Source organism: Asterias amurensis, chromosome 19, assembly GCF_032118995.1.
Source record: "Asterias amurensis chromosome 19, ASM3211899v1".
In the NCBI taxonomy this organism is placed as follows: domain Eukaryota; kingdom Metazoa; phylum Echinodermata; class Asteroidea; order Forcipulatida; family Asteriidae; genus Asterias; species Asterias amurensis.
This window is the reverse complement of record NC_092666.1, coordinates 10,073,257-10,098,347: the sequence shown is the minus strand read 5'-3', so window position 1 is coordinate 10,098,347 and position 25,091 is coordinate 10,073,257. Positions and strand designations below refer to the sequence as shown.

Sequence of the window (25,091 nt, the reverse complement as noted above, 5' to 3'; positions counted from 1 at the left end):
CTTTAAATTCACGACTATTGACCCAATTCACCTGACGTCATCAGCAGAAAAATCCTGAATGCGCCATACTGGTGGGCAATTTCACTGTGCGTTTTTATATTTAACTCTATGCTGCGCGTTGTATGCAATAAAGTGTGCATTTAAAGGAACACGTTGCCTTGGATCGGACGAGTTGGTCAAAACAAAAGCATTTGTAACCGTTTTTTATAAAATGCATATGGTTGGAAAGATGTTTTAAAAGTAGAATACAATGATCCACACAAGTTTGCCTCGAAATTGCGTGGTTTTCCTTCTACTGTGCGAACTAACATGGTCGGTCATTTATGGGAGTCAAAATTTTGACCCCCATAAATGGCCGACGTGGAAGTCGACGAGGTAAAAGGAAAACCACGCAATTTCGAGGCATGTTTGTGTGGATCATTGTTTTCTACTTTCACAACATCTTTCTACCCATATGCATTTTATAAAAAACGGTTACAAACGCTTTTCAAAGACCAACTCGACCGATCCAAGGCAACGTGTTCCTTTAAGGCGACGCGTAAACCTAACTGCTCACCAACATGGTGAGCGTGGCATCAGTCGCGCTAACTCAAAACGATGCAATGGGCGCAGCCACTGCAAGTGATGGGGAACGTGCGCCCATAGCCTCATTTTGGGTAAGAACTATGACGTCATGCATAAGTATTAAGAGAGGCGTATAAGGACAAACGTCTATAATACCTGCTATGGGATTGTGTAATATACGCACCTGATACGTATAATCAGCAATGCAGCGCCTGCTCACAACGCATGCAGCACTGAGTTGAGCAGCTCATACATGCCTTCATCGATGCCTTCATCGCTACCAGACTCGACTTCTGCAACAGTCGCCATGCAGGGGCCCCCCTAAAAACACACTGCGTCGATGACGATCAGTCCAAAATATGCTGCTGTAAGGTGACCGACAGGTTAAAAAATGTCATCTCAAATCTCCCCCATCCTAAACACACTACACTGGCTACTTTGCAGAAACCAGTACAAAATCAACCTCCTGACATTCAAAGCAATTCATGGTTTAGCCCCCCCCCCCCCCCCCCCCGCCTCGTACCCATAATATGCTACAATACCAGCATATGAGGCCAAGTCTGAGGTCATCAGTGAGTTCCCCGGACACGCCTTCATGGTGATAGGTATGTCCTCTTAAACAGCCCCCCCCCCCGCCCCTTTAACCACTGGAACTCTTTGCATAATATGTATGATATTTTTCCACTGCCAAAACACAGTTATTTTCCGATTGGCCTATATTTGGATGGTTGACCTTGACCAAGACCCGGCGGCTTTGAATAATGAACAGAGAAAGTTTGCCTTGAATGGGCAAACGAGTGTAATGTGTAATACCTTAAACATGTTTAAAACGTGTGAACAACATTATGCTATCATAAATTCTAACCACAAACAACATGAAAACAAAAAATGAATGGAGGAGAAAATGGTAAAATGAATTGACAGACCGTAATGACAACTTCATGCTGTAAATAAAAAATAAAAAAATAAAAAAAATAAAAAAATGCAGTTAAATGTGAACCTGTTATTGCAAACATTGTTACCTTACATGTGATGTGACACACAACAAAACACAAAACATGTGCTCAATTTACTTGGTGGCAAACGTCTCACCGATGAACCCGCGGTAGTTCAATATCATGTAATCCACTGTGTTTTTCCAAGTTAAAATACAATCCTCGTTTTACTATTAAGTTGTACACGTGAAATGAACTCTCAACGCTACGGATTTTCGGCTGATGCAGTGCGTAGAATCATGGAGCTCCATAGTAGAGCACATGGCTGGTGTTTAATGCTGCGATTGAGGCATACCCTTTGCAACCACGACATGTTGTTGATCGTTTGAGAACAATATGGCGGCCGTTGAAATGACCTGACTAGACGCATCTACGCACGCGCATTTTATAATGTGTTATTCATTTCTAGTCTGCTCAAGCATAACGGGGTGGGGGAGGGCACGGGCTCAAAAAATCAACCTTTAAACGTAAGCAACTCTACAACAAATAATAAAACCCGAAATGCTCTCAAATTGAAGAGCCTCAATTCGAGCTTTGAAAATGTGCAAGCCATTCTTTTTAAATGTGTTAATTGTTGGTTGTCGTTCTTCGTAATGGCACTACTTTACCCCCGCCGTCCCAGCTTTATTTTAATCTAGGCGCCATATTTTGGCGTCCTCTGGCAAAAATTCAACCGTTTCAAAAAATCATCCGTGGAAGCGTAAATTGAAATGTAAGTATAAGCCTTCTTGTTGTTCAAATTGGTTGAAAAATGATTTCTGGAAAATGAACAGTATTTTTTTCAGTTGGTGTGCTTGTAAACAAAGCCGCGTAATGATCATGTGAATGGTTTTCAACGGAGAACGGGTGGTTCATGGCGGTACTCTCATCATACTGTCTGTGAAGCTAGCATACATTACTCACGAGGAATATTTCTGATCAGAAAAATGCAGCGTACTTCCTTGTGTAGTCGAGACCAAACAGTTCGACCCTATGAAGATGTGAACGTGGGAAGCTTGTGGGAAGACGTACAAAACTGGCACCATAAAAACTGCTCGAATGCTTTGAAAATAACGTCGGTAGCACTTGTAAAAAAAAAAGATAGCATTAAATATTATTTCTATCATCATAATTTATGCACAATAAAAGCGAATTTCTCTGCCTAACAAAAGAAAATGGAATATTAATTTTGGTTTTTACCCATATACCGATGTGTGTTAGCACTGTATACTCAGTACTTTCCCGAGTATCACAGGCATGTTACTCGGGTGGGATTCGAACCCACGACCCTTGCAATTCTAGAGCAGTGTCTTACAAACTAGACTACCGAGGTTGCCCGGCAGCTAGAGGCAGTTCGAATCCTATGTTTTGGCAGTGGGTACCGCAACGATGTAATAGATGTTAAATTTGCATCGGGGATAAAGAATATTAATTTTGGTTTTTACCCATACACCGATGTGTGTTAGCACTGTATACTCAGTACTTTCCCGAGTCCTGTGAAAAAATATCACAGGCATGTTACTCGGGTGGGATTCGAACCCACGACCCTTGCAATTCTAGAGCAGTGTCTTACGATGACTAGAGCAAGCTAGTCGAAACGTTGAGACCAATTCCGAACTGACTCCGCGGCAGTACAGTTATTACGATCCTATAAGCTAAAGTAGTAGTCCAGTCAAATTTCTATACCATCCGCCCTGGTAATAGTTACAAAGCAGGACAGTTCTTTTCAGAACTGAGAAGTCTCCAGAACCTCCGATTATCTACTCCTCGGCAGTAGAATGAAGCAAGACAGTTCCCTTAGAACAACTCTACCTGGCAAGTAGATACACACATGGTGTTACCGCAAACCAAACATATATTGATACCCCACCATGCAATGCCTCAAATCCTATATTGGTAATTATTGTCGAAGACCAGTATTTTCACTTGATGTATCCCAACATGCATAAGATAACAAACCTGTGGAAAAAGCCATTATTTTTGTTGCACAATTGTGTGTGCTCCAGATGCATAAGTGCTGTTTGTAATGCAGTGTTCTATTAAATTTCATCAAAAAAACATTAGGGACCACAACCGTTCATTATGTCCGTCAGTCTATTTTCATAATTGCCCTCCCTCCCCCTCCCAACCATATCCAAACGTATTTTATCGGGCAATCAAGACTTGGCAATGAAAGCAAGCGCGACGCATTTTTATGGACACAAGGTAGAGTTATACAAAATACCGTACGCATGGTACTAAATATATACATGTACATTGTACATGTAACATGTGTACATGTATGCGTGTATGTGTACATGTTTAATATGCGTGAGTGTATTTCCACATTATTACGTCGAAGTACGCATGTGCATGGGAAATCGTATAGTTAACTACGCCCATTTATGTAAATTGCCCACGTTCGTCCTAAGAAAAGAAAATACGCGGCCGGATCAGAGCCTTGTTTCCTTTGTAAAAGGCTGCTTATGTGTTTCTTTACAATTGCGCACGGATTCCAGCGCAAATTACGTATGCTGGAATTGGATGTTGAATATTCAACAGGGCAGATATAGACTCTCGTTATGACGTAGTGTGTGTGTGTGTGCTTATCAATGAGAAAAATGGCGACCTCCTCTACTCGCGAAGTGCACCCTCGCGATGTGTGAAGCTAGGAAGTTTAAATTTCTGCTGCAGGACAAACTAGAAATTCTAGGATATGACATGTTTGTCAACCTGCACACAGGATTTGGGAAATCAGCAATTTTTCAAGCTGCACCGCTAGCTCTGCACCGATTTTCTTCGGTAAGTGAAATCGTCGTAAGACCGAGTGTGAGGTGTACGGTCAATGGGTTCTCATATCGACCATACACTCAGCTTTAGTTTGGCCATGGTTTGGCCGGTATGATCACGATGACAATTTGTTAGAACATTCATGGAGGTACCTCCATGGAACATTCATGGAATGGTTGAAGCATGTCTGTTGGTAATTAAAGAAAACCGTGTTGACATTATTCTTTGAAACAGTCGATAGTAATAGCCAAGTATTTGCGAATATTGACATGTTGTGACCGTTGACTGGAATGAAACATGTTTGCTTCATAATTATGTCACTAGCCTAAAAATAGTGTCCACATGTGTCTTAACAACATTAGCTTCTTTGCAAAAGTATAATTATTTTATTATAAAAATGTACTTCATCCCTTATTTTCACTCTTGTAATAAAACAAAATTATGTCTTTCTTGTTGACCACTGTAAGCAAAGTAATGAGGCAAGTCCTATGTATCACCATTGACGACACTGATGACAGCTCAACTAGAGCATAGATGTCATTAACAGCTGCTTTAACAATGGACACCCATCAGTGCTGGAAAGCCGATGATCAGATGAAGGCATTCTTCAATACAGAAAATTGGAGACGAAGAGATTGAGAAGTGATTACCAATCTTAATGGTTCAGCAGACGCATCAACATAAATCCTGATGTATCTTTGTTGTGACACCTGTGCCAAATTAATCGTGAACTTGAGTCGTGCAATCAGACGACTTTAACTGAGCATGTATGATCATGAGCATGGTTAAACTTTCTATTCCTTAACAAGTGGTCTACCAAAATGTACAACTCAAGAAAATGCTCTTGAATGCTCTGATATGCCCTAGAAGTGCCCAATTCAAGTATTGGTTTTAAATCTAAGGTTGTATTTTCTTTTTACTGAAACCTTCCACTAAACGAAACAAAACAAAACAAAACGAGTGTCATTTAAGCCTTTCTCTGTAGTTTAAAAAAATACCGCCATTTAAATTGAAGGCTTTCTCTGTAGTTTAAAAAAAATACCGCCATTTAAATTGAAGGCTTTCTCTGTAGTTTAAAAAAATACCGACATTTAAATTGAAGGCTTTATGTGAAAGTATTCTTGGCAAGCGATTGATATTACATTTTTATATACATTGTTTTGAATCATCCCTCTTTAAAAACATTTTTGTTAGTACATGAACTTGTTCTGAATTCCTCATCACCAACTAACATCAGAGTACTGGGCCACAGTCTTTGAATGCTTGCCTGGAAATTGAAACCCAGTTAAAGTTAATGATTGCATCATGTACATTGTGCAATTTTACTGTTAAATTTTGGATAATGTATCAGGCTTAATGAACTCTGCCTATTGCCATATTCTCACACTATTTTTATGGAGATACATGTAATCGGAGAAGAGGTACTATAAATTTAAGTTGATAATAAATTAAATCATTTAAAAAAAAAATTGAAATCATTGTCATTGCCAAGTTTTTGTATGTGGTATGCAGGTGAAAATTATACATGTATCAAGAGTACTATTATAGTGCAGGTGTAAAATAAAATAATTATTTCAATGACAAAATACCACTCTTATAAAAACAAAACAATACATTCTTTTGGAATAATAATCATGCGGAAAATGCTGCAAGTAAAATTTATTAGTTTCTTCCTGGTTGTTGGAGACCAAACACAATAATTTACGTTCAACGGTTTGCAGATAATGCTGGTAGAAAGCAGTTCCCTTAAAACACTAATTGCTGTGGTGTTGTGTTTGAGAAATGCAGAGTGAAACAATGTCATAGAATAATTGTTTTCTCAATAGTCGAAAATAATTTTAACATGGTAAAACGTATTCATTAGTTGTGGTATTCATCGCCATGACTAGCGCGGGCATGCCTTCGTGCTGTTCAGTGGACACCCTCTGAAGACAGGTATTTACGTACTTTTTAAAAATCTAGACAAATAATGAAGCTGAAACCCCCGAAACTTCTACAGGGCAATTATATGTATTCATCTTCATTCACAGTTATTAGGAATTCATGTCATGACCAAAAACAACAGGCATCAAAACTACGACATGTTTCTGTAAATAATTTGGCTGTTACACGACACGACTAGACTATACACAGACATGTGAGATTGTTTGTTGACAGTATGCAGTACACATGTAACCTTTGGACTTTAAACTGTCTCGCGTGCAAACCGTGCATTCGGTAGATGATTGGCACACCTATATTGACCAATAAGCATACACCTTCCGGAATTATTAGCATACAGCAACTCCGCCCACAATCTGGCGTGTTTACAAAGGGAACCAAGGCTCTGATCCGGCCTCGTTTTGTAACCTCGTTTTGTAACCTCGTTGATACCTCGAAAGCCATGCCTCGACCCCGCGGTATCATGTACTGTTGTGTGCCGTGAGGTATAGTATCTATGCATTTCGTGAAGTCAGAGCGGGCCGGCGCTTGCGTAAAGAGCCTTGGACAAGGCTAACGGATTTCCGGCTGATGCAGTGAGTAGATCATGGAGCTCCATTTGTGTAGCTACTGGTACAGCCATAGGTACAGCCCATGGCTGGTGTTTAATGCTGTGATTGAGGCATACCCTGTGCAACCACGACATGTTGTTGATCGTTTGAGAACAATTATATTATGGCGGCCGTTGAAATGACCTGACTAGACGTATCTACGCACGCGCATTTTATAATGTGTTATCCTTTTGGTATAGCGTTTCTAGTCTGCTCAAGCATAACGGGGGGGGGGGGGGGACGGGCTCAAAAAATCAACATTTAAACGTTAGCAATTCTACAACAATGATGAGCCCTAAAACCCGAAATGCTCTCAAATTGAAGAGCCTCAATTCGAGCTTTGAAAATTTGCAAGCCATTCTTTTTAAATGTGTTAATTGTTGGTTATCGTTCTTCGTAATGGCACTACTTTACCCCCGTCGGACTTTGCCGTCCCAGCTTTATCTTAATCTAGGCGCCATATTTTGGCGTCCTCTGACAAAAATTCAACCGTTTCAAAAATTCATCCGTAGAAGCGTAAATTGCAATGTAAGTATAAGCCTACTTTTTCAAATTGGTTGAAAAATGATTTCTGGAAAATGAACTGTATTTTTTTCAGTTGGTGTGCTTGTAAACAAAGCCGCGTAATGATCATGTGAATGGTTTTCAACGGAGTACGGGTGGTTCATGGCGGTACTCTCAGCATACTGTCCAGGAAGCTCCATTACTCACGAGGAATATTTCTGATCAGAAAAAGGCAGCGTACGTCCGTGTTGTAGTCGAGACCAAACAGTTCGACACTAGGAAGAAGCTCGTGGGAAGCTTGTGGGAAGACGTACAAAACTGGCACCAAAACACTGCTCGAATACTTTGAAAATAAAGTCGGTGGCATAAAATATTATTGCTATTATCATAACTTATGCACAATAAAAGTGAATTTCTCTGCGTAACAAAGGGAAATGGAGTGCGTGTATTGTAATTCGCTTCCCACTCGCCATCGCAGGATGAACCGGGCCTTACTAACATTAAAGGCAGTGGACACTATTGGTAATTACTCAAAATAATTATTAGCATAAAACCTTTCTTGGTGACGAGTAATGGGGAGAGGTTGATGGTATAAAACGTTGTGAGAAACGGCTCCCTCTGAAGTGCCATAGTTTTCGAGAAAGAAGTAATTTTCCACGAATTTGATTTCAACCTCATATTTAGAACTTAGGTCTCAAAATCAACCATCTAAACGCACACAACTTCGTTTGACATTGGTGTTTTTTTTTTCTTTCATTATTATCTCGCAAGTTCGTTGACCGATTGAGCTCAAATTTTCACAGTTTTGTTATTTTATGCATATGTTGAGATACACCAACTGGGAAGGCTAGTCTTTGACAAATACCAATAGTGTCCACTGCATAAACTATCATGATAGCAATAACATTTTTTGCAACTTGTTTTACTAGTGCCACCGACGTTATTTTGGAAGTATTCGAGCCGTTTTTTCTGATTTCGCCACAAATTAATTGTTATCAATGGTAAAGTAGAAAAAAATAATGTAAAAAAAAATTGTTTCTAAGTGTTTCCCCCTTTCTTGTCAAAAATCTTATTTCCCCGCTCCTGTTGTTTTGTTCTCTCTCTCTCTCTCTTTTGTTTCTCAATACTGTTAACTTGTTTGAATTTGACATATTCAAAAAATGGCATTAACTTATAAAGGTTGATTCTTTAAGGTTGTAATAATTAGTGGTGTGTCTCATTTTAGGGGTAAAACATCTAGGGCACATTTCTTTAGTTTTTACAATTACAATATTCGATATTTCCAATTCAAGAGGTCCGGTTGGTTAATATTTAATATAATTGGCAAGAAAAAGAAACTTCTGCTCAAACAATATTTAAAAAAAAAATGATACGGTTTGGATTCTTGTGAACACAAATTCCAAGAAGTTGTTTTGCCGGCAATGTTGACCCTCCTCCAAGCAAATAAAAGTACCACGTGGCACACAAAACTTCCATTTTGCTAGTTTAAGTCTCGCCTTAAGTATGGGGCGCCGTCTGTCAATTAATTGCTTGACATTTTTAAGGCATGTTTTTACCATGGTTTATAGCAATTAGATGTAAACCATAGAAAGTGTTGCCAAATCCTTTTTATGGGTTACATACCAGTAGTATTTTGTGTGTGTAAGTTTATGGTTTACAAACCATGAACATGCAACAAACATTTATAAATCATGGTTCATAAACCATGGAAATTTTACGCATCTTTAAAACATGGTTTATAAACCAGAAAAAATGAAGCATCAAATTCATGGTTTACAAATCATGGTTTATAAACCATGAAAATTGGGTCATCTTAAAACTATGGTTTATAAACCATGACAATTTAAGCATGGAAATCATGGTTTATACTAAACGAACGAAATGCAGGGATTTAAATTCTACATCCCCTTTTCCCAGAAAACCAAATAATTATTGTCGTTATTCTGAAGAATAGCTGACTACAGAATGTCTGAGAGAAAACTGACTAAGGAGGAATTAAGAAACAAAATGCTTGCATCTTCGTTACGTGTCGTGTTTTGTTTCATGGTTTTATACGTCCCCGAATGATTTGTGGTGGGCAGACAATTTAATTGTCGTTCAGGCATCGACTCATCGACTTTGCACATGTATTAAACTTTAGGGCTACTAATTGTGTCACAATCACATGAATACCTAATAGTCAGTATGTTATAATTAACAATGATGTATTGTGTCTAAAAACAATTGATACCGTTTAATTTAAAAAAATTCTAAATAAAGGCCAACACAAATTATTTGTTCATAAAATTGATTTCTTTATTGCCAAACACAAATTCTTCACAGAACAGTGGCTATTAAAATGATCAGGTTTGTAAACAGGCTATAACAAGAATACCCCACAATTAAAGCCTGAGCGACTAGTGAAATTTGCTTCTCAACTATTCGTGCCTCAAATAGTCGCAACTTCAACACACTTTTCATGCCCCAAAATGCATTGCGGCGTATTATTTGCTGCCGGTGCAATATAGTAAAACTCACGCTGAAAGGATTTAAGGATTGTGTCACTTTATGTCTAGGGCTGGGCGACTAGTGCGACACACTGTCAAACTTGTCGCACAGTCGAGATTATTAAAATCACTAGTCGTGTTGCGACTACTTTTTTTAATTCCTAATTGAATAATCGTGTACTACAAAAATAGTAACAACTTCCTGTTTGGTGAACTGTCTATTGTATCGCTCACGACTATTCATGGCAACATAATTAACTTACGAAACACAGTCAGTGACACCAGTGACAATCCTTCAATCCTCTCAGCACGAAATTTACCATATTGCCCCTACGGCAAACAAGTCGTGGCTAGTGTCGTAGTCATGACTTTTTGAGGTGTGACTAGTCGAGTAGTAACTTACACTAGTGGCCCAGGCTTACTGATGTCTGGTTGTGTTTCATAGGTAAATTATGTTGTCGTGAAAAGTCGTGACTGTGAGCGACACAATTTTTTCAGCAAGCAGGAATAGTCGCAACTATTTTAGTTGTTGTGGTGGCTCGATTTACGGAGTAGGTGAATAATGGCAGTCGCAACTCGACTAAGCAATAACTAGTTGCGATTTCGACATCAATCGTAGTGCGTACCACTAGTCGCCAATCACAGGCTTTCCCACAGCAGCATTTAAAGTGCACAGGTATCACAGCAGTTATACACAATACTGTTTGTACTATGTACTTGTGTGAGTGGCTGAGCCTACGACCACTCTTCTACATTGTGGGGTGCAATGCAGTTTTCATCTGATTCTCTGTGTCTTGGATAGTTTATGGCAGTTGAAAGACCATGTTGCTCATCTCGCCCAACTCTTCCACTTAGTTGTACATTTTCATCTTGGTGTTCAAAATAATGACAAACATCAACCCCAGTCCAAAAGCATCGGTTGCTAAGAGTATGCACACAGTTCCCACAGGGTTGAAAAAGCTATGTAAACTCATCTTGAAAGTCAATCTCTGTATTGGTATGGTATGATACATGTCGACAATAAATTGTGATACAGTGGTGGAACTTTGCAGCAAAATGTAGAGTACAGTTCTTCACATATGTCTTTCTTAATTGACAGTTAATATGATATTCCATCTTTTCCTTTTCTCTTGAGACTTCCTCTGCAAAACAGCAAAATATCTCTTCCACAATTATATACGCTTGAATCTTGATTCTGTCACAGATTTGTCTCTCTTGAATCAAGAACTCCATTCCTTAATTGCAGAGCAGTCGACTACCCATTCATCTGACAAGACGAGGCCTAAAAAGTATCAGTACTCCAATGTGGGCATGCAGCAGTTCTCTAAAAGCAGACTCCTTTCCTGGAAATGTGCCCTATCAGAAGAATGACACAAATACAAATCATAGAATAAGTTCAGTGATTATATTGGGTCTCATTGTGCTAAACTTTTTCTGCATCAAGCTTAATGTAAAATGTATATCTGTTTTTATTATTAATATTAAACCGTTGACCAGCAAGGGTTACGATCATCAATCAACCCAACTATAGCAATTGCAAACAAGTGTTAATTGCTTGTGCACAGAAGAAAAATGTCAGTTAAAAACAAAAAATGTCAGCCAATGAGCCATTTTCAAATCAAGGGATATGTATCTGTGTGCATTGAAGTGTTGGTGACTCGAGTCAGACAAATCCAATCTCACATAAAGCTGGGCTATGTTCGTTCTAAACCGAAACAAAACCAAGGAGTAGGCTCATACTTCCTTCGAATGCGAATGCGAAGTGGATTTTGGTGAGGCAATACTTTTACGAGCTGCCCTTCCATAAGTGAGACACAAGAAAATTGTGCTTCGCATGATGAAATAGCACTTCTATTTAGCAGGAAGGAGGTCTACCTACATAAATAACAACAAGTTTTGAACTATTCAAACATGACAAACAATGACTACTTATGACTTTACGTTTTCTAATTCTATACAGATTCGATCAATATAAACAAGATTCTCTCCACTCACCACTTTGTGACACTGACAGTTTCATAATGACTTGGGATCCATGACTTGCTCAGTTGCAAACGTTGGTCGTATGTATCATGCTCTAGTTTCCCCTAGTTTATTCACACCCGGACATGGTCCAACTGCCTGCATGCAGCAGACGAAGCACACGAGAACTGACGGAGTTTATCGCAAAACCAGACCGTCCGCAGAGAGGGCACTAGCTGGTATATTTTGACATAGTCGTTCATTAATTGCCATCTAGATAGCAGATCAATATAGCTTCGGCTCACTTGTTCATCTTTAGCATTCATAATCGTGAATATTTCCTATTTTCTTACGATTTTTCCTCCACGACAAACACGGAGCTGCCAATGCTGTGTAATCATAACATGAATGACCCCGCGGGGTCAACTAATACATTATGTTAATTTATTACAACGATCGCACGGTGATTGGTCCGTTACAAAGCTGAAGCAGAAAACAATGAAACAGTTAACACAGCGCTGCATGATTGCCAAGACGATTGTGTAGCTTGCAGAGTGTAGTCTAGATTTCAAGCCGTCCACGTAACTAAATCATACCGTGGCGGGCGCGCTTTGGCGATTCAACCGCGCGTAGTACACTATACAGAATCAGGCACCATAGTCTTGGGCCAAGACTAGTATAATGTTTGCGAGGGTCAAAAGCCATATAAAAGTACAACTTCATGGCTGGTTGCCAGTTTTGTTGGCGTACCAGACAATCTCACAGCTGGAGTGCGCAAAAATGTGTTCTATTCTGGGCTTGACGCCAGTTTCGTGGCGTCGGCCCTACCGCTATGGCTAACAATCAACAAACTTCAAAATAATTTGCTCTTGTAGTGTATTCTGAAAAGTGAGTACAAACGTCTTGTCTTGTATATATCGGTAAATATACTGGAAACTATTGGTAGTTGTCAAAGACCAGTCTTCTCACTTGCTGTATCTCAACATACGCATAAAATACCAAACCTGTGAAACTTGAGCTCAATCGGTCGTCGAAGTTGCGAGATAAAAAAAACACCCTTGTCACTCAATGTTGTGTGCTTTCCCATATGCTTGACTTCGAGACCTCAAATTCTAGATCTAAGGTCTCGAAATCGAATTCGTGGAAAATTACTTCTTTCTCGAAAACTGCGTCACTTCAGAGGGTTTTTCACAATGTTTTATTCTATCAGCCTATCTTCATTACCAAGTTAGGTTATATGGTAATATTTGAGTAATTACCAATTGTTTCCACTGCCTTTAAAAATGGTGAAGGGGATATTAAACAGTAAAATATTTAAGAGGTTGGTCTGAATTTATTTGTGAAGGAGTTCTAACGAAAAAGGGTGAAGGTGTACTGACGGGGAAATGACAGTTACACGATGCAGTCGCCTATGGCTACTGATCATTATAGATTGTGTACTTACCGGGTTTGGGGGACCGAATGAAAGACAAGTCGATAGGCCCATAGTAGGCTACCCTAGACATATTTCACAATTCGAGCCATGATCTTGCCATATTTAAAATGTTAATTTTTCTCAAATTCTACCTGGTGACGAACAAATAAATGTAAAACTTTACCATAAAAAAGGATTTGGTTTTGTATTCATTTACAGATGGTTATTTGTTTAAAAAAAAACTATCACTTTCCCGATTCCGCATTTTGTTTTGGTTGAAAAGCTGACAACATTGTAAATGTCGACATAATCAATAACCTGACATCAATAACATTAAATTACAGTGGGGTTACATAACTTCGGCTGTTTCAACTTCGAAAAAACACTCATACTTGTTTTAAATTTTACTTTGCGACTTTTGTATAAAAATGCTATATTTCTGCTCCTCTTTTTGCTCAAAATAGCCATTAAAGGCTGTCATTAAAAATATTTCACTAGGCCTACTCATTTTGTTGACTGTCACAGAATGCGTTCAGATGTTTTTCACACGTCACTAAGGTTTGTGGGAAATGAATCACCCTTTCAGTTTCAATGTATGGTGCTACACTACTCCTCAAAAGCTACCAGAGTATGTCTGCATATTTGTGTGATTACAAATGTGAAACATAATAACTTATTTCGCAAGATTTGTCTTAATTTCAAGGGACATGTTTTGTTGATGTTAGTGACATACATGACTGTTGATGTGATTTTAACGGCTCACCCACTTCACAATGTTGTTGTGATACTGCAACGTGCAGCTTGCAACTGCATCTATTTTTAGAGCCTGTGATCTTTGACCTGAAACAGTGAGCAACAAAGGGGTCTACTTTTGACAAATAATACGAATGGGACTGGGAAGTACACGGGAAATGTACATTGTGTTTGCGTGAATGTTTACTAAGTAATCAAAAGCCCTAGTTAGTGTTTTTCAAAAGTTTGGCCTGGAGTGCTATATGAGACTTGGGCGGTTGCCAGTTTTGTTGGGGTACCAAACAATCTCACAGTTTTGAGTGCGCTAAATGAGTTCTGGGGTTGGCGCCAGTTTTGTGGCGTCGGCCCTACCGCTATGGCTAACAATCAACAAACTTCAAAATAAGTTGCTCTAGAAGTGTATTTCGAAAAGTGACTACAAGCGTCTTTGTCTTTTATATCGGTTAAAAATGGTGACGGGAATTACTAAACAGTAAAATAAGAGGTTGGTCTGCATTCAGTTTTTGGGAAGAAGTTCTGACGGGGATGTGATGGAGTTCTGACGGAGAAATGACAGTTCACGATGCACTGTCAGCCTATGCTACTAAAGCTTGTACACTTACCGGGCTTTCGGGGACCAATAGTGAGACAAGTCATGGCCCTTAGTAGGCTACCCTAGACATAGTTCACAATTCGAGCCATAATCTTGCCATAAAATGTAAACTTTGTGACGAACAAATTAATGTAAAACTTAAAGTTTTTTGTTGTTGTACTCGTTTAAAACAGATTCTTATTTGTTAAAAACGACCATCAATCCCGATTTCGCATTTTTCCGCATTACTAAATTTTGACATAGGCCCTTATCAATACCCTGACCAGGCATAAATTACCTCAGTGGGGTAACAATATGGAGTTACTCTTAAAATCAGTTTGTTTCAACTTGGGAAAACACTCATATTTCTTAAGCTTACCGATTTCCGACTTTAAAATAAAAATGGTATATTTCTGCTCCGCGTTATAATGTCCCAAATTATATTGCACTACTCATTTTTTGTTGTACTGTCAGACGGCAGACAGTAGCGCATATATGCGAAGCTGTTTTTAAAATACGTCACTATGGTTTTGGGGAAAGTCAACCTCTCATCGGTAGATGCGACACCACTCCTTAAAGCCATTGGACCCTTTCGGTTCAGAAAAAAAAAAAAGTTCACAGATTTACAAATAACTTACAGGGTTTACAGAAGGCAATGGTGAAAGACTTCTCTTGAAATATTATTCCATGAAATGCTTTACTTTTTGAGAAAACAGCAAAACAATATAAATTCTCGTTAACGAGAATTGCGGATTTATTTTAAACACATGTCATGACACGGCGAAACGCGCGGGAACAAGGGTGGGTTTTTCCGTTGTTTTCTCCCGACTCCGATGACCGATTGAGCCTAAATTTTCACAGGTTGTGATATAGAAGTTGTGGTACACAAAGTGTGGGCCTTGGACATCACTGTTTACCGAAAGGGTCCAAAGGCTTTAAAAAGCTATCATGACTGCATAATGTGTGATTACAAAGGCAAAAATAATCAGAACTAATTGCGCAAGACAGGCTATATCTGTAATGTATTTCAGTTTATAACCCTGCGTTAAGTGACCTTGCCGTGGTTTTATTGGCACAATTAGCGTTTTTTTGTTAATTACTCCTCTAATGAATGAAGTAGAAAACCTTTTTTTCTTGACTTCCTCCATTATACGATTGAGTAACATAATGGAGAATTTGAAATAAAAGAATAATTAGCATACATGACATGTAGCAACCTACTGCTGGGCATGAAAATGTTTGAAAAGTTTCAAAATTTCAAGGGATATTATGTATAGTGACGTATGGTTCGACATACCCACTTGGCAGTGTTGTTATGGTGATGCAACTATGGTGAAAGCTGGTACCCGTGCTTCACAAAACATTAGTTTTCGGGGGATGGCACGGGATTGGGACTTGAGTCAAGTCTAACCGTCACACAGAGTTCAAGCACAAACCTTTCAAGTGCACAGTAATGTATGGTACACACGAAAGTGGGTAGCAGACGTCTGCATGAGTGAATGTCTGATTTGAACAGAATGTTTACCTTAAAACGGACCGTCTTAATAAGCTCAACAACATACAGCAATGCTCTTGGAAAAATCGTTGAGTTTGCAGTAATGATGTCAAACCGAAACAAATTGTATTGGAAGATACCTCGACTGTTAAGGGAACTGAAATGTGATAAATAAATAAATAATAAATAATTTATTGAGTTTAAACTGCGCCTTTAGAATGTACACGTTCGAGTGCATAACAAAATAATTAGACGGTGAATAAAAAGCTATCAACTAAAAGCAAGGAAATACAACAATCTAAAACTATGAAAAGCACAAGACCCAAACACGTACGAGTCAAAATGCATTAACATAATGAGACGGGAGATGTTTGCCACAGTGACAATCTGTAATTTGTACGTCATGTCAGAAATCAAGCATCTGAAAGCACACATCTTGCGCGAAAATGTTTTTTTTTTTCCTCGATTATTAATTCGCAACTTCGACGACCATTTGGGTTCAAATTTTCACAATTTTTGTTTTGCATCTTTTGTTGAGATACACCAATTGAGAAGACTGGTCTTTGACAATTACCAAAGGTTTTGAGTGTCTTTAACGGAAGACACCGAGCTTGCCATAAGTAGCTAGAAGTATTGTTCAGATTCAGCTGGGAAAAGTAGGAGGTTTGATGTCATCTTTTTAAACTTCAATTCATGTAACTTTTTGCTGATCAAAATAAATTTGCCCATCTTGGTTGCAAAGAAATTAAGTAAGATTCTTCGTGCAAACGGTGACGATATTTTAAAGTAATAACGATAAAGAAACTCGTAATAAGGTCATGAAGGGAAAGGTCAATGTTTATTGATATTCACAAAGGGAAATGTTTTTTTCTAGAGCATGACATCGTTTGTTTTGTTTTCGTTTTGCATTGAGGGTGCAATGCTTTATGTGAACTGTTGATTCACTCATTGGTATTTCAAATTGTGAAATAGTAGAGTAACAAACTGCGTGAGTCAGCAACCACTGAAATACCACAAACCATTCATTTGTTGGGATTCGAGTATAACAGAGGAGTATTAAATTATTTGCTGCGAAATCGGTAGGTACGACGGCAAATAATAACTGTAATAATCTAATTTCCAACAGTATGCTGACAAACCATTCAATCACCCTTATTCTGTTTATTATTTATATGATGTAAACTTTTTTTGTCGAAATATTCATGTACGTTGTTCTTCTTACGATTGTAATGCTTACTGTAATTTGGCAAAACAACAGACTAAACTATCTATATTATCTATTGTTATACAAATTTGTGTTATGTTTGGAACTTTGCACCCCGTCTGCTGTCGAATTTGCACGATGATTACAAAGCCTAAAATGTTATCACGTTCACAAGAGGGTGAACTTTCTAGAGCTCCAACTGACGAGCGAATACAAAAAACCGATTTCCGTGACAATAAACCGATTTCTAAAACTACTGTTGTGCTGTTTTTATGCCTTTTTGCCATAATATTTTCCTGGCTTTTCTGAATTTGGGCGGAGACAAACATATTTTGGTGACAGTTATATTTTTAACTGTTATGCTCTCCTGGGCATCCCACTTTTGTTTAAATTAAGTTTTTATATACTATTTGTAATGTGTGTGGGCGGCGTGTACTTGTGAATGTTTTGCTCGGATAAATATTAATATTAGTAATAATGCTTTAATGGTAGGAGTTCCTGGCATTGCTCAAATCAACCAAATACCAAAAAAACGAATGCTAAAAAAAAAAATCTTCACACAAATTTGTTAAAGTCATGCAGCTATTTGAAAGGAAGTTACAAGCTGCTGAGAAAGTCAGCCGTTTATATATTCTGCAAAGGAAAAACACAATTAGATGAAATGCAGTCCTGAACTGATCCATCTTAAGATTATATGCTCGTTAGAAAATCATACGGCAATTTGTTGATGCCAGGGATTCATATAGGTGTAGACCTACGCAATCGCTAGATCAAAAAAAAAAAAACACATTTTCAGCGATTTCCACAAGAGTCACAACCTTTTTCTTTTATGTTTTTTTTTTTTTTTTTTTTTTACCAGAGTGTGAAAGCTATTCAACTTCGACCACAAGATTCACGGTTTCGGCCTTAAAGGTAAGTTATGTAGCGGTCTCCCAGTGCTTTATTATTACAAATCCCTCTTTAGGAATGGTTTCGCCTTATAGTTTCGTTAGGAAATATAAGGCACTGAACATTAAGGGCACTGAACACGTTTGGTAATTGTCAAAGTCCTGTCTTCTCACTTGGTGTATCTCAGCATATAATATGCACAAACAAACAAACCTGTGAAAAGTTGAACTCATTTTGGTCGTCGAAGTTGCGAGATAATAATGGAAAAAGAAGTTGTGTGCTTTCATAGATGCTTGATTTCGGGATCTCAAAATAAACTTCTGAGGTCTCGAAATCAAATTCGTTGGAAATTACTCCCTTCTCGAAAATTACGTCACTTACGTCACTTCAGAGGGAGCCGTTTTTCACAATGTTTTGACACCCTCTATAGTGCTTATAGACTGTGCAAGTCTCGCGAGAAATTGAACTTCCGGGACCATTGTGGTCCCAACCTAATGGAGTTTTACGTTGGGGAGATTTTGTTCTGTCAATAATTTTAGTTTAACATAAGTTATGACTCTAAAAAGTGAATATGTTCTTGGGAATGTAAAAATAAGTGATTAAAAACAGAAAAGTAAAATCAACTCAACAAATTAACGAAGAAAACTAAAGAAAAAAACTTGACCTCCAGTTTCCGGTTTACTCTAAACAATTAAGAATATTACCCAATTGACGTTCCCATTATCGCTGAACCTATGTGATGATCGCACCAATTGGACGTGATTCACAAACGGGGTTCGTTAGAAAAACCATCCAGGTCGATGTCGAACAGCGATCCTCGTCCCGATAAATGTATAATATTTACGTTAATTTAAACAAAACAATTATTATGTACACTAATTAAAATAATAATTATACAAAAAGTACGTTAAAAATAATAATCTTTAAGAATTTTTTAACAAATAACAATTTCAATACAATTTGGTTTTGTACAAAAATATACTTTTTTTCGAATTAAGTTCTCGTTTTCGCTACGTGCGAGACTTGCACAGTCTATTACCAAGTGAGGTTTTATGCTAACAATGCTATTGTAAGTAATTACCAATGTAGTGTCCAGTGCCTTTTAGGGAATTGTGTTCCCATGGTTTCAATAAAAAATTACTCACTCCTGTTAGTTTTTCTTGTTTGATTACTTTATCTTTGATTTACTGAAACGTAATTTGTTTACAAATATTATTCTTGAGGCTTGACACGAGTTATTGCAAAAAAAGGTTAACGTTAGATGATGTACAAACAGACAACAAAACATGTGATAAAAATAGACAACAATTCTGGCATCGTTCGCAGTTCAAAGGAGCACAGCATTTCACCCTTAATTTCCCAACATTCTTAAAACAGCAAGATAATGATGACTTACAGAAAATGTGTTTCGTTTATAAAGAACACCCGTAACACTTGCATGTTGAAGGATTTTTCTCATAAGAGGGATTATTTATAAACAAAAATCACCCACCCATGTACAATTTGATTGCATTGTTGCCCAACCATCAGTAAATTTCATAGACTTAATTTCAGTGTTCGTTTGTGTAACCCCAACTTGTGTGTACTGTTAGGTATGATTATTGCATGAATGCAGTATATGAAACCATCATGGTGGTAGAACTCCATTATGAAACGCTGTGTATTTTGAGGAAGTAACCCAAGAGTATTTCTAAGCAGTGTCAAAGAAATTACATTCAAGTTTATTATTAAACGGAAAGGCTAATAGTTCGCGACACACATTACCTACCACGTTTTGTAGGAGTGTTGCCCTTTGAACTGTGCACAACAGATGCTGTCGACATTAAAGGCAGTGAACACTATTATGGTACTTGCTCAAAGCAATTATTAGCATAAAACCTTACTTTGGTAACAAGTATTGGGGAGAGGTTGATGGTATAAAACATTGAGAGAAACGGCTCCCTCTGAAGTAACGTAGTTTTCAAGAAAGAAGTAATTTTCCACGAATTTGATTTCGAGACCTCAGATTTAGAATTTGAGGTCTCGAAATCAACCATCTAAAAGCACACAATTTTGTGTGTCAAGGGTGGTTTTTCTTTCATTATTATCTCGCAACTTCGACAACCAATTGAGCTCAAAATTTCACAGGTTTGTTAATTTATGCATGTTGAGATACACCAGGTGGGAAGACTGGTCTTTGACAATTACCAATATTGTCCACTGTCTTAAAGGACGAGTTGGTCAAAACAAAAGCGTTTGTAACCGTTTTTTATAAAATGCATATGGTTGGAAAGATGTTTTAAAAGTAGAATACAATGATCCACACAAGTTTGCCTCGAAATTGCGTGGTTTTCCTTCTACTGTGCGAACTAACATGGTCGGCCATTTATGGGAGTCAAAATGTTGACCCCCATAAATGGCCGACGTGTTAGTCGACGAGGTAAAAGGAAAACCACGCAATTTCGAGGCATGTTTGTGTGAATCATTGTATTCTACTTTTACAGCATCTTTCTACCCATATGCATTTTATAAAAAACGGTTACAAACGCTTTTCAAAGACCAACTCGACCGATCCAAGGCAACGTGTTCCTTTAAACGTATGCTCTGATTACATTGCCATGATATGCGTCTTGTGCCTATATCGTGTATATCATCTTTCAATCAGTCTGAGTACATGATATGAACCTTGAACTTGATCCGACATATTTGCACACAGGGTCACACTCTATACACGACAATCCTTTTGCAGATTTTGCATATTATTGCTGCGCGATCGAGAGCGATGCCCACCAGCAGGTACTGTCTGGATCGTTTTATGTAAACAACACCAGTTTTTGCAGTGTACATGAGTTGACCAGGCCTGTAGACTGACATCAAACGTCACCTTATTAGTATCTGGGACATCACTGCTGTGTTCGAAACGTGGAAAACCAAACCGCGGCTCTTTTCAGAGCCGCCTCATAAAAAGCTTTATTGCATGGTTGTATACCCGCAAACGTATCCACAAAAGTACAATACAAACTGAACTAACAAAAATAACAAGACCAGACTTGCAGCTGCTTCACTGATGACATCGACCGCATTTATAATACCGCCGCCTTGCTAGCCTTGCTCAAGGCAGTCGGATTATTCACTCCGAAAAAAGACCGCCGCTGTATAAAAACCCACCCGTATTCACTGTGCGTAAAACCCACCCGTATTCACTGTGCGTAACATCGCACGACACGATGCCCCCGTACACTATCCGCATGCGGAGGCCGTCAGGCCGACAGCCTTGTAGGATCTGTGTTGAAGCCACTGACCTCATTACTATAATAAGCGAAGAGTTCCCACGGTCAGCTCATTACCATAATGCCCGCGAAAGACGAGAAATGTTTACCTCACACACCACCGCCACGGACACATGATAGGGTCCAAAGGTCGTGATAAGGGAAGTGCGTGATTGGACGTCAAAATGAATAATTCATTTGCCTCGCATCCTGTGTTGTCTGATAGGTCTGACGAACGATATACATATTCATAAGCTGCATACTAGCATATCCTCGAGCCCCCCCAATTTCGTCCACTATTGGAATTTTTTCAATACAACACATTAAAACGGGAAGATACAGATCCGACAAGGCTGTCGGCCTGACGGCCTCCGCATGCGGTTAGTGGTGTACGAGTGCGATGACTTGTGTGAACAGTATTCGTGCGATGTGACAGTGTGTATACGGAGTTGGTCATTCGGTGTGATCGCACACACCATGCACAGGGTATACGGCGGGTGGGTTTACAGCTGCGTCTTTTCGGAGCGAATAATGCGACTGCCTTGAGCAAGGCTACCGCCTTGCATATTATGCACGCCCTTCCAAATGCCAGACAGTGCATATCGTTATGTGATAGAAGCCATGACATTCAACCATGACATACTGCAGAGTGGTACCAATTATCTTTTCAGATACATGTATTTCATGTCAACATCAATTAATACATTGTGATAACATTGTTCAGAAAACATATAATAACTTGTACTAAGGAAAACTTAATCCAGTTAATGAGCAATTAAAGAAAATAGTTTGACATTTAAGGCAGTGGACACTATTGGTAATTACTCAAAATAATTATTAGCATAAAACCTTATTTGGTGACGAGTAATGGGGATAGGTTGATGGTACAAAACATTGTGAGAAACTGCTCCCTCTGAAGTGCCATAGTTTTCGAGAAAGAAGTAATTTTCCACGAATTTGATTCCAAGACCTCAGATTTAGAACTTGAGGTCTCGAAATCATCTAAACGCACACAACTTTGTTCGACAAGGGTGTTTTTTCTTTCATTATTATCTCGTAACTTTGATGACCGATTGAGCAGGTTCGTTGTTTTATGCATAATGTTGAGATACACCAACTGTGAACTAGTCTTTGACGATTACCAATAGTGTCCACTGCCTTTAACATGTAGGAGAAAGAAGAAGCAAGAGCTGTTTCCCTCTTCCCTAAAGACAAGGACAATTTACACAAAAGCGTACACAAACAAACAAAGAGGACATGGACATTATGCATGGGTGAGACTGAGCTATAGATAAATAATTACTAAAAAATGTTGTGTATTAAAACAAAAAAGATATATAATTAATAAGCAGTGTATAAACCAATCAAAATCTTCTTAAACTTTTTACGAAAAGAAAAAACACTGACTGACTGTTTATGTTCCGCATTAAGACTAATTCCAATAAAGGACCCCTTTATGAAACACACTTTTTATAAGACAAACAAGAAGAAGAAGAAAAAGAAGGAACGAAGAAAAACGAACAAATAAAGAAGCAAAAGGGGCGTATAGCTACTATAAGCTGACCTCCCAGGGTTTCAGAAAATAAAAATGTAAACGATCGGAATTTTAATGGATCGTCAGATGTTTTTCACACATGAACAATGATCCAAATCCTGGCCCACCGTTATGTGCAAAGATTATGTTAATGCAAATGCACGAGGCTATGCTAGTCAGCACACACTCGGATAGCGATTCAACCATGTATGGTAGGATATAATAATACTCCAAAACTCTCTTTCGCACAAGAGGTAAGTTTTGTTTTGATATGGTGAAATATTTTCGGGAAAACTTAACACCACCGATTTGTTGGTTTATGTTTAACACTAAAAGTATTTTTGTATTGCTTTACCTTCGACGGTTTGGCCGCCTATGTAGCTGTTGTTGTCGGTAAATGTCTACGGTAGTTGTATATGCACCCTTGAAAGCAGTCCAAAATGACAAACCGTTTCACAACAGTCGCATGAGATGTACACACAGAAGTGCTATTATTATTATTATTATTATTATTATTATTATTATTATTATTATTATTATTATTATTATTATTATTATTATTATTATTATTATTATTATTATTATTATTATTATTATTATTATTATTATTATTATTATTATTATTATTATTATTATTATTATTATTATTATTATTATTATTATTATTATTATTATTATTATTATTATTATTATTATTATTATTATTATTATTATTATTATTATGTACCTTATTCAAACTGAATAAAGATGGCGATTTGTGCTAACTATAACCCTCTGTGCTGTTGAGACGAACCCTAAACAATTCGCACCGTTCATAGTGTTCCGCATGTATATACCGGGGTGAAACATGCTCTTGCACATCAATTATTATACGCATGCAAGAAAATTGTTACAGGTTTGTTTCGAGCATGTGTTCCTATCATGCTTAAAATCCACGAGTGAAAAACAACACTCTTATCACAGAATCGTAGATTGAAATTAAATTGTTAGGGGCTTACTACTGCAGAAAACAAACATGGCATTTTGTCAAGACATTCGTGCCGTTGACAAAACCGTTGGAATGGAGGATTAGTGCTTGCACTCAATCGGCGAAGGCGACATTTTTTTATTATTTTTTTTCGAATTATGTTTTCTGGTTTTGTGTTTTATTATTCACAAACCTGAATAGTTCTTAACTTGTATATGCATACGATAAATGAATCACAATGCAAAATATGCCGAACTCTCCGCTTATCATTTGTTTTGAAAAATATATTATTTCTCCACTCGTGCATGCGTTTGATGGGCAACGGTTCCAATCAACAAAACCCGGGATCATCAAATTCTCCTATTACGGTTGTTAACTTTTCATTTTTTTTTTTTTTTTGACAAAATAGAATTAGCTGTAAGTTGCAAACAACTTACCAACCCAAATAACCGATGATATAAATGCAAAAGATAGTATAAATGGCCTGACTTTTTCTGCAAGGGAAAACAAATGTTTCTGTTTTGATGATTTATATTAAAAAACTAAAGGGTCAAATATTTATCATTTTTTCTAGTTTGCTCTCAGTTGTTTTTATAGAGGGGGGTGATGGCGTGGGGAGATGGTTTGATTACAAATATATAAACCATACTGATCTCGTGGAACTTACATGAACAATTTTAATAACCCCTGAATTAGTAAACATGATCGTTCGTTTCGGGGTGTGATGCTCGAAGGGTATTTGTTGCATACCTTATGTCTATGAACTTATTTGCATAATTTTATGTCAAGGTTCATCGTTTGACTTTAATGCGGAAGTTTCAAATAATGTTATTTCCTGGTTGTCTTATACTCTTCTAGTTGCAATTGTTATTTGTTAGGTTTATGTTCATACTATCCAAAGCATTGCAACTCTTTAATGTGTTATCCCGTACACGGTAGGTAGACTTCTTTAATATCAGCTTAGTTACCTTCATGGATTGTTATCAGACTAAAGTTCAGTATTTTGTATTCACTCTTTGCCCCTTTGTGGCGTATTATCAGTGTGCCACAAGATTTGTGAATTCAATGTCTGTCAATGTTTCACTATTCCAGTTCACCTGTGCGGCATCTTGACGGGTTCGCATGTAGCAAATAAACCACTGCGGTCACAAAAAGTACAGCCATAATACAGGTGAGTTAAAATATACTAACAGTTCTGCTTTGAATCATCGAATGGTTTACAGTATT

General features: G+C 37.9%; 2 protein-coding genes across 8 annotated transcripts in view; one reads left to right on the top strand and one right to left on the bottom strand.

Annotated features, from left to right (window-relative positions):
* The window catches only part of LOC139951838 (uncharacterized), a 102,750-nt gene that overhangs the window by 12,457 nt on the left and 65,202 nt on the right, over positions 1 to 25,091 (bottom strand). The gene's annotated exons all lie outside the window — the stretch shown is intronic.
* LOC139951757 (uncharacterized) overlaps positions 1 to 25,091 on the top strand; it is a 49,709-nt gene that overhangs the window by 2,130 nt on the left and 22,488 nt on the right. The window contains exons 1-3 of one of the 7 annotated variants that reach the window (XM_071950831.1): positions 2,202 to 2,271; positions 18,087 to 18,139; positions 24,957 to 25,035. The gene's annotated coding sequence lies outside the window, so the exon portion shown is untranslated. Of the gene's footprint in view, positions 1 to 2,201; positions 2,272 to 7,162; positions 7,367 to 12,538; positions 12,679 to 17,084; positions 17,103 to 18,086; positions 18,140 to 23,044; positions 23,152 to 24,737; positions 24,800 to 24,956; positions 25,036 to 25,091 lie in introns of those variants that run through there. The other 6 variants (XM_071950832.1, XM_071950829.1, XM_071950834.1 and 3 more) reach the window with 6 other exon arrangements.